The following is an 11,688-nucleotide window of genomic DNA, read 5'->3' as shown; positions in this document are numbered from 1 at the left end:
GATGAGATCAAACATTAAATATATTGTCTTTATGCTATTTTCAATTGACTATATGTAAAAATGGACAAGCAAGTTTTAGTTTTTTAAGCATCCCAACTTTTTGAAATTTAGGTTGTATTTAAAAAAAAAAAAAGATTTCATTGACAGTGTTGTTTTTCAGCATGAAGGTATTTGGCTCAAGTCCAGATTGAGGTTCACGAGGGAACCCGGAGGTTGTTTGAACAGGAAAGCAGGTCAGCTTGAGTTATGCGTTATGTGTGATGAAAACCTGACATGTTCCATACTTTGACCTATTTTACACACAGTTATGTATTGACCTGCTGGAGGAGAAAAATGAATTTACTGTGTCTGTAAGATCAATACAGTATATGATGTGAAATGACAGCTGTGCTGTATTGATTTCTGTATAAACAGCTTGGATTAGGTAGCTCATGTGATGTTTAGCAAGTCATTAATAAGTTGTTGGATCAAAGGTGTTATAATGTAACTTAGTTAGTTTACCATGTTGAAAACACACATTTCAAAAATACATGGATTGTTAAATTGCTTTATGTACACAGTGCAGCAGAAAGTCAGCGTTTTATTAAACACTCTTTTGCTCTGGCTTGCAGCGTCACCTTGTGGAAGTTCAAAGGCACAGCAGCTGTTTCTGCCTTCTCTTCTTCACCAGGCTTTACCAAGGTTAGCCCCAAACCCAGCAAGACACCATCATTTGGAAGTGGTGTTTCTCTGCAGGGAATACTAGAGCAACAGAATCAGTTTTGGTTATCATGGTTGATACTTCTGCAACGCAGGTGAACCCATCTTCTGCTCATAGAGCAGATTGCTTACCATCACATACAGCACAAGTCACAAATTATTGCATACAGTATTGGAGCTGCAGTTCCAGAGGCTTATAGACTTCTGAGAATTACTGTGGCTTTAACCAGGAGAGCATCACCAAGTAATGTGAAACCGATTTCTAGACCGACAGCAAGCCACAAATTAATTCTTGGCAGCTATTCATTAAGTTAGATTTAGACATGCAAAACCAAAGAGAGCATGCTGGCACTTGACAGCTGAGAGCCAGAAAGAGAAAGACAGAAGTAAGAGTGAGACAGGATAAACAGCAGTCATCTTACAGAACACAGAAAACAGCTGCCATGCTGGCATTCGTCTACAGCAGTGTACCTCCAGAGCCTCATGTGAGCATACACAAGTGAACAAGTTGCCCAGCAGTCTGTATTTGACATACTGCAGCCAGAAGCAAGCCAGAAAGCAGACTTACAGATCAGCCTGCATCTGACTGTTATTCAAAAAAGAAGGTAAGTTTTCCCAAAGCTGCACCTGCTGCATTCTCTGACTGCACTCTGGCCTGAAGGACAACAGTAAAATGTGAGGGAGCGACAAAAAAGGAGGTTCAGGGGGTGTTATTCTGCAGGTTTCACAGTCAACAACAGCTCTGTGCTTGAAAACAGCTCGGTGTCACTCACGCTCGGTAACTCACCCTGTCATCATCATTCCACGCCTCTCGATGCCTCCCCCACACATACGTACTGTATAGACTTACGGGTGGCATGTGTTTACTATCTTCCCTGTCTCTCTGTCTCTGAAGCAGAAATGTGTCAGGTCAGAAACATATTCATCCCAAGGCCGCTCCCTGTTTGCCTGCATGCCTCCAAGGTCCAACTCAGCCAGGAGAAAACACCAGCAGTGCACATGAGGTTGAAGTAAACGAATAGTAAGTAAAAGTCCTGCATTCAAACTCTTTCTTGCATAAAAGTACAAAACTATTATTAGTAAAATGGATTACCAAAGTAAATGCATTTATTAAGCAGAAAAATAAAGTTTTAGTATCATGTATTGTATTATTGTACTGTGATGGTGTTACTTTGACCTATTTTATATACTATTTGGTACTTTAATCTGTAACATTGCATTAGATTTTATTAACTGATTTTGAATGTAATTCTTTGATCTGTAAAGTAATTAGTAACTGTAGCTGTCAAATACATGGAGCAGAGTAAAAAGTACATTTACCTCTGAAATGTCACAGAGCAGAAGAAATAAACTAGCATGAAATCAAAATACTCAATAAAAGTAAAAATACCTCAGAACAGAAACTGTATAAATACACTTTATACCACAATATGATAGTGGTCTGACTGTAATCTTAGACTGCTGTTGATCATGTCTTAAGATTCTGCACAGATTACAATCCCTGTGACAAATGTACTGTACAGTGACACAAGGGGAAAGTGGAGATCTTTCTGTCGTCTCAGTGTGAAGGGGGCTCAGTGGACTTGGAGGAACTTGGCAGGAGGCTGTGGGCTTTGTTTCTCCCATGCTGGGTTACAGGATGTGCAGCAGGGAGGTCATGGGCCGTCCAGGGGGAGAGAGGCCTCTGATTTACACACTCTGAACCCAGCAACGACCTTGGTCATGGTCCTAAAATTTGCAAATGGGGCCCATGGGACCCAGAGGGGATGCAAGAAGATGATCACCCCAGAGGTAACTAGAGGACATTCCCTCTCTCTCTCTCTCTCTCTCTCTCTCTCTCTCTCTCTCTCTCTCTCACACACACACACACACACACACACACACACACACACACACACACACTCTGTTCGTTTCTGTCCTTATTTTTCTCAGTGTTTTTTCCCCAGGCCTCTCAGGCTTTTTTAGCCTCTCTGCCCCCCTCCAAACCAATGCTGAACTTTAGTACACCCTCCTGCTCTACAGCTTGTTTCCTGCCATTAATTGCAGAAGGTGAGGTCCTAATTGGGGTCCAGGATGGGAAGCCAAGTTTTTACAGCTCACAGCAATGAGGGGAGCTTCAGAAAGAGGAAAAGACTGAAATGAAAAGATTAAACTCTTGGCATGCGTAACACATCTCTTACTCAAAACATGTTTACCTGTTTGCATACGCACAGGGCTTGAATTCACTGCTGTCCAACAAAGAGGTGCATTTTGAAACACATACCTGAGGGTGGAGGCATAAACAGAAAGCCTTGTATATTTGTGTGAGCAAGAGCAATGTAGCGCAGAAAAAAGTAAGAAATGCAAGACCAGAAAGAGTAAAATGAAGAGAAGACAGCTTAAAGAATGACAACAAAACACCAAATGCAGCTTGGACATTCTTGATGTGCTTTTATGTGAGCGAAAGAGCAAAAGGGGGGGACTTCACTGTGCGAAGGTCAGGAAAACAAGTCATCCATTTATTTTTTGAAGGCTCCATCCCCCGCAATGCATTGGACTTGTAAAATATCTTTTTCCCACAATGCCTTGCACAGCAATGTCACAGCATAAACAGCAGGTGCGCAGACAGACAGAAAAAAGTGGCGGGCTGAACCACAGAGTCAGATGTTTGGTTGTTGATGATAGTGAGAACAGTGGTGGAGGGTTGGTGGTGTGGAGGGTTGGCGGTGTGGAGGCAGGGTTACAGAAAGCGCTGTTTTGAAGCTCTGTAGCACCCATCCTAAAGTAAATACTGTACAAACAATGATTTGTGGACTCTGTCCCCTGGACTGACATACTGTCTGCAAAAACACAGCCGGGCTTTGTTCCAGAGGCAGATGTGCTTGTGTGGCGCTGAGGATAAACTGGATGCGATCAGGCTTGTTTTATGACTGATACAAGACACCTGTGATTTCAACATAGCTTCAGGTTCATCTTCACCTGAGAGAAAGATCAACTGCTGGCAGTTCACACCTTTATCCACCACAGCCGAGTAAAAGAGGTGTGATCAGTTTCCTTCTCAACGCGGTTTTAAATGAATCGTTCCGCCCTCACCTGTTCGCTCTTCTGGCAAGAATGAGTTGGAAAGATCAAGATGACTTTCACCTGTCTGTTAAATATGAAGCTACAGCCAACAGCCGGTTAGCTTAGCTTAGCACAACACTGGAATTAGGGGGACTTAGCTTTACCCTGTGAGGAAATTCGCGAGATCACACAATGCGATAACCCATCTGGTGCGTTAGAATTACCCTGCCATCAATACTCTTATTGGTTGACATGTTAATTAGCTAGCCTTCAGAAGTGCTATTAGGTCAGGATAGCCTTTTCCCCTGGTTTCCAGTCTTTATGCTAAGCTAAGCTAAGCTAAGCTAAGCTAAGCTAAGAGAACCAGCTGCTGGGCAAAGCTTCATATTTACCAGACAGAATAAATAACAAGTTTCATTTAATTCCTGACGAGACAGCAAAGTTGGAGCATTCCTTTAATGTGGTGTCAACACGTCTGTCATTGCTGTCTGTTAACTTCTGATAATGATTTGTTAACTGGAAATGTCAGAAGAGTGGTTGAGAAACAGTAATTAGAGATTCAGCACACACACCCTTCAAGACTGCTTATGAAATATTGCGTACTGTGTTTATAGTGTAATCTAGTTTACAAAACATATTAACCATCTTACTGAAACAAGTCAAAAATGTCATCCGGCTTAAAGGTTGTAGTTCTGTTTGTTTACTAGGAGCTCAGGTGTGATCCCGCAGCTAAAGAAAGGGACAGATTGCGTTAACTTGAATGCACCCACAGTATGAGATACAGCAGTCAAAAACACATGCTAAACTCACTCAAGAACTCACTTCAGGATTAATAAATACAGCAGCAAAACCCAGAGCTGTTGACACACTTAATGAGACATCATGCGGGATCCAGTCAGGGCGCACAGCTGGGTCAATATTTCACAGGAACAAACGTTGATGGAATTTGACAAGACAACATATTTACTCAGTCTTTCTATGTCAGGTTACACTAACGTTTTGGTCATGACAGTTTGCTTTGAGCTGTTTTTTATGCCCGTGTTTGAATAGTATTCATTGAGTCAGTGGGACGAACGGGGATATGATTTTTGTCGTGACTGCTCAGAAACGAGGACGCCACCAACGTGACTCTTGTTGGTAATTTTGTATTTTCCACCCAGGCACAAAGATGTGCAATCATAAATTAAAGCTCCAGAGTAAAATGAAATAACACACAACAGGTCATTTTAGTTGGGCTACAATTGCTGAAAATGCTGAAGTAATAACTGCTCCTGGTAACTCCACCCGACAAAGACTGAGAAGTCTCACACAATAAGTTTTCAGTCCTGCTGTCCCTCCAAATCTTTGTGAGGACAGTCAGCGTCTGTTAGGAATCAGGATTTGAGATTAACATTTATCAGGGCAGACATTAAAGACTCGACAGACAACAGATGGTCAGAAGTCATTAACTGAAGTTGAGGTGGAGTTAAATTAAATGTCTCGGTTAAAAAATAACTCCCTGTCAAACGTACTTACTGTCAAACTACAGCAGCCTTCACTAAAGATAACATTAAAGGAACAATTTGACATTTTGGGAAACACGCTCCTTCTCTGCCTTGCAGAAAGAAAAATGAGGAGATCAGTACCATTGTCAGCCACTGGCTAGCTTAGCTTAGCACATTTTATAGCTCCCTCTGAAAAACAACAGCTTTTTGTCTATGGATGTTGCACCACAGGACTTCCAGAGAGTGTGTGTAGTTTCAGAACAAACATCCAGTTTATTGTTCTTTTAGAACCGACATGAGACATAAGAGTATGATTCTGCAGGTTTGTCAGTGCTGGAGTGCACAGCTGCTGTGTTACTGCTGTAGGTCACAGCCCGTACGGTTCTGGAAGAACACTTTGTAATTCAAGCTTTCTTTCCTTTTACTTCTCCAAACCACCAGCTGCTTACTACTTGACAGTAAGAGGTCGGCTATTTCCTCACATTTTTCCCAGAACAGGCCTCATTCACAATTAGATCCCTCTTCAGTTTGAGTGCGTCCTCCATCTGACCGGCTTCCACCTCCACTCCTGTTGATTAAAATTAATGGGGCAATGAATTAGTGTCATTGTGATCAGTTACCTACACCCAGTGGCCTCGAGTGCTCCGTACTCTGTGGTAAACACAGCGTGCGTGATTGAATGTTTCACAGGAGGCCAATTAGTTCGTGGGAATCAAGCTTGATATCTGGGGTACACGCCGCCAAGGGGTTTGTTTTTTTGGGACAAAGCGTGCTCTGAAACTCTGGGGAAACTAAACGGCCACTGCTGATCACATCTGAGGGTTCATGACATGTAAAGATGAGTTATAGAGAGCTTGTTTAGCACCCACAGCTGCCCCTTTTTAGCAAATCCCCAGACAACATAAATATGTGCTTGAGTTATTTAGAGCCACTGCATTTAGCATGGAATTCATCCTTGACCTTGGTAACTTGTTTGGGCCTCTAAAGGGAGCAAACAGTATTTTACAGCAGGGTTCCTCATTACATACATCAGCAAATGCTTTTGGTGCTATTATGCCACTAATAATTCAGTATTTTACTGCATTTATAATTACAACTACACCATTAAAGAAATATTGTAACATTGAGAGATACACTTAATCACTTTCTTGCTGAGGGTTTGATGAGATGATCGATACTCTCATGTCTGTGTATCAGCTATGAGGTTCCAGCCATGAGACTGTTAGCTTAGCATAATAACAGGAAAAGGCAACATAAATTTCCCACCAGCACTTCTGAAGCTCTCTAACTAACACTTATATACATATCTTATATTTCGTTGTGTTGTGGTTTTATGGGAAGTTTTACAGAGGTTTGTAGTGAGGATGGCACGCAACAGTAAAACCACAATACATAATTTTTACACGGATTAAGGAAAGACATATTAATTAGTGAGCTGTGGAGGTGCTGGCAGGTGGATGTTTTTACCTTTGGACTGAGCCTGACTACCTGTTTCCTCTGACCTTTATGTTCTGGCTGTACTGTACTGTACTGAATCACTTTCTTACCAAGAGATAGATAGATAGATAGATAGATAGATAGATAGATAGATAGATAGATAGATAGATAGATAGATAGATAGATAGATAGATAGATAGATAGATAGATAGATAGATAGATAGATAGATAGATAGATAGATAGATAGATAGATAGATAGAGAAACTGTGTTTACTGACAGTTTTACAAAGTGTTCCTGAGCCCATGTAGTAACATCCTTTACACAATCATGTGTTCACAAGTGGTGAACCTCTCTCCATCCTTGCTTGTGAACGACTGAGCCTTTCCAGGATGCCCCTTTCATGCCCAATCATGACACTGTTACCGATGAACCTGTTTCCCTGTGGAATGTTCCAAACAGGTGTTTTTGGAGCATTCCACCATTTTCCCAGTCTTTAGTTGCTCCCGTCCCAACCTGTTTGAAACATGTTGCTGCAACAAATTCAGACAAAAATATGTTTTTTTTTACGGATTTAACAAGCCAGATGTAACATATCAACAGGTGAGCTTTAGAGGTGCCCTTTGTACAGACCCAGACAAGCTGTTTCCCCCGTTTCCAATCTTTATGCAAACTGACTGCTAGCTCCAGCTACATATATACTGCATGAGAGTGGCATTCTTCTTCTCAACTAACTCTCAGCAAGAAAGCAAATAAGTGTATTTGCCACAATGTCAAACTATTACTTCATCAGCTCTAGTGCTTCAGTCTAATGTCTCCAGCCTGAAACTGACTCAGGTTGGTGCTTTGTTTTACAGCAGTTATGTAACTCTGGATTTGCTGTCTGAAAGTAAAGAAGCTTCAAGGCTAGACAGCAGAAATTACTCAAATTCTCTGTGCAATTCATCACCTAATTGCCCTGATATTATCTTTCCTAAATGCAGCTTGAGAATCAAGTATGGTACTGTTTGCAATCATACACAGGCAGCATTTGTTTGCTCAGCGTACAGTAAAATATTGTTAATCAGTGTAGATTTCCAGCACCATAAACAACTGTCAGTACACACCGCTGATCGGGTCAACCACAGTCTCTATGTATTTACATTTTCCAACTTGGAATATGTGTACATTCTGTTCTTTTCTACTTCCCGCCAGCTGGGACGCTCATTCAGTGCAGGAGCAGTGAAAGTACTGAGGAAAAAAATCATGAAGCATCTGGGGATGTGAAGATGTGTACGGGTCATCCATCAGCAGGAGATTGTTCCATAGGATCAGCCTGAGTGGTAAAAGTATCTCACAGCAAACAAATCCCCAACACGTCGAGCAGAAGCAATAACAAAAACACATTCGTCTGTATCGTATAACGCAAGTCTCTGCATGTGCAAGCTGAGCATGAAACGTAAGGAATGTAAAAGGAGACAATGGTCTATGTATGTGTCCATCTAAGCATGCAGGAAAGACACATGCATGCGTGAATGAAGTGTGTACATGCATGAATGTGCGTTCAGCTGCAGAAATAGGGCACTGAAGCACATTTTCTTGTTTCTTATACAACTTACGTGACCTGAACGAAACTGTTTCTAATACAAACAATTCAGATCACACAAACTTTGCAGGATGTTACAGAAGTGAAGCACATGCATGCAGATATCCAAAGTTTTGACGTCATAAAGAGGCAGAAGTCAAACATTTGTGTGGGAACTGAAGGGGACTCTTGATACGTGCTGATGCAGAATGGGGACCGTCCATGTCTGCGGAGTGCTCACAGGAAATCTCTCATATCCTCTCACCCTGCTCTCCCTGCCTGGGCCTGTTTGCACTGAAATGGATCACACTTCATTTCTCTGCTGGCCTGCTGAAGGTTAAACGAAAAACTGCAGGTTTTCATTTGCTTCGGTGCCATGTCACATTCAGTGTGCCGCCCCTGGGGTAACAATAGTACAAGTCACCAAAGAGGCCCTGCTGGGTAAGGGGGCGGGGGTCAAGGCTGAACTAATACAAATGATATGCTCGTGTTTTTCACCACTAGGAGGCAGTAGTGTGTTTCGCCTGGTTGGCTGCTTGCTCTCAACACACGGTAGAGGGAGAATTGAAAAGAGGGAGAATTATGCAGCAAGGCAAAGGTTTTCCGCTGCATGTCTGTATGGCATGAGTGTCTATGAATCGTGACATGTATCTGCCGGCAGATTTGTCTGTCCTCACTGATTTCACTCCTTTTTTGCAGAAATTAGATAATGCAGTCTTATTATGTCTCCCAGTTATACATTTTTCTGTAAAATACTGTTTCTAAATACAGTGTGAATCTTTTTAGAATAAAAAAAGAAATTCATGCAGCAAAAACCCCAAAGGCATCATTTTCTGAGTGGAATGGATTAATCAGTGACAGTGTTATGTTAGCAGGAGAAACACAGGGGTAACTAATAATTAACTGTGACTGGAACTCTTACTGACACAGAACCATCATTCATGTTATCAGTTACATCTGTGGTTTTCGTGCTGTAAAAGTCAGAATGTCCACCTATAAATCAGGCTTTGAAAAACAAAAATCTGACTTATATAATACATACTGTTCACTCTTGACCACAACCCCACCAAAAAACATAAATCTCACACCAGCTATATCTCACTGACTATTTCTTCATCAGTTATGACTCTGACACACCCAGAAAGCAGCATCCGTCTTCTTGTGTTTCATAAGAGCAGATCCCTCCCTGCACCTCTCTTCTCCAGCTCGTCACGGACTTTCTTTCTCAATCACCAAACGGTCATGAACTCCATTCACGAACCCTGAACCTCAACGATCATGCAGTCCGCCAAAAAGGGCACTGCGACTCATGAATATCTCATGATATCAGAAATCAGGAACATCAGACAGGAGAAATTTGGTTACTTAGTCCAAGAGAAGTGAGGAGACATCCTAAATGGATGAGTTGTAATATTAAGTCTCACTTGGATGTTCATATGCTGAGATCTCGTAGGTATGATAGGAGAAGCATGCAGGATGAAAATCTATAGCATTTTTTTCCACAGAAGTTCCTTCAGTTTTCCCCTCCTCTTGGTTCAAATCTCTATTTCAGATTATTTATGTTACTGGAATATATTCAGGTATGTATTCCTGGCAAACACAAGTGGAAAAAATTCAGTGAATAAGTCCCAAATAGACAAGATCACAGATCAGTCTGTCCATGGGAACCAGAGGTTTACGGCTCTAACAGGCTCTGGCACCTGCCTTTTTTTCAATCCCTCCCTCCTTCCATCCCCTCGTACATGACTAAGTCAGGGGGCTGCACCGGGATTTACAGATGTTCTGTGTTTGGAATCTGGGTAAAAGGTCACAGTGCCAGCTACAGATGGGAGCAGCCATTTTGGGAAATTGAATAAGCAGCTGTGGCGAGGTATGGATCCAGTGATGATCAAATGTACGACCGTATGGCTTTGTGAGTTTGAATGAGGAGAAAGATTCCTGCAAGCCCTGTACGTTATTGTAGACATTATACAAATCAAACTGATGTTCATTTAATGCACTTGCTTAGTCTGTCCTCGTGTAAATGTACTGTCCACTGACAATGTGACTGGTAGCCTGTTGGTTTTATTCCCCTTTGGATGAAGTGCAGAGGTAGAGAGTACAACAACGGTCACACTGTTACTTTAGTTACATTGCACCCTTAAATTTTACAGACAGAACAACAATGAACATTAAAATGCTGATTACATGTAAATGTATTTTTAATTATACTTATACTATTACTTTGCTATTTACTTAGCTTTTTTTTTTTTTTAACTTAGGTAAAATATCTGAATTTTATTTTGAAGCACTGCCTGAAATCTTGGTAAATTATTTTGCAATTCTGTCTTTAAGGTCATGATGGAAACAACCATGAGTCATCCCACGATTACAGTATGATTAATGTATCAAGCCAAACTGGATTTCTCTCAGACAGTGTGAATCATGCCGACTGTAACATGGGTCATTTCATATTCCTGCATACAGTGCAATGGACTCCATCAAGCTCCTAAACAAGCAGCTTCTCCTCCACACAGCTGTAATTCACCTGAACCACCAAACTGAGACATATTTCTCAAAATCACAGGGATCTGTAACTTTTCTGCCTGGTAGGATGCAGACATCAGCATGCAAAGCCAAAAATGAAGACCTGCCCTCTCCTTTCACACACTTTCTGTAAACCAAGCTCACATACAGCTGCTAAGGTCTGTTATGTCCCAGAAGGATGCAAAAAAACATCCACATTCTTTACAGGTACAATCATGATGCTCATGTACCAGACTGTCATCAAGTTCATATATTACTGTATTTATTACATGACGCAATCGTCTTTTCCAGATGCCATGTTCCTGCTTGTACCTGCCACAGACCTCGCAACCACTTAGCCTTTCCTTTCTTGAGAACAATACTACAGCAAACAAAAAGAAAATATTTCCAATGAATGATAATCCTGCTGCACCGTAACTGAAAGATCATGAATCATCGCCACAGCGGATACACAAGCCGGTCAGCGTGAACAAAAGCAAATCTGTCTGTATTGACCTCTGTGCTCAGCTTGAAAGGCAAAGATTACCCCAAGTTGAATTAGAAACACCTATTTTTAACTGGAACACAGTAATCTTTGGTTGTCACAGTGGAATCTCTCTCTCTGCCAAGGATTTGAGGAACATAATGAATGTTTGTTACATTCCAGACGTATAAGTGAGGGCCCTGTAATTCCTCTGCACTCAGTTTCCCCTCTCAGCACCGTCAGCAGTCTCCCACTTACCTTTCACCTACTTAGTCTGGGATGCAGACAGGAGAGGGTTAAACCAGCTCCTTCTTTGTGATCTGCCCCGGATCATGTATGGCCTATACAAGCTCCCCCGGCGGAGGTTGTTAAAGAAACCCCATGGCCGGCAATTTGGGCATTCTCTATGCTGTGAACTTTCCCCTAATTCTCACAGTCCTTGCGGCCTCCCAGCAGCAGATCTTTACTGAGGAG

This window comes from Chaetodon trifascialis, chromosome 11 (genome assembly GCF_039877785.1).
Source record: "Chaetodon trifascialis isolate fChaTrf1 chromosome 11, fChaTrf1.hap1, whole genome shotgun sequence".
In the NCBI taxonomy this organism is placed as follows: domain Eukaryota; kingdom Metazoa; phylum Chordata; class Actinopteri; order Chaetodontiformes; family Chaetodontidae; genus Chaetodon; species Chaetodon trifascialis.
This window is presented reverse-complemented; position numbering follows the sequence as displayed.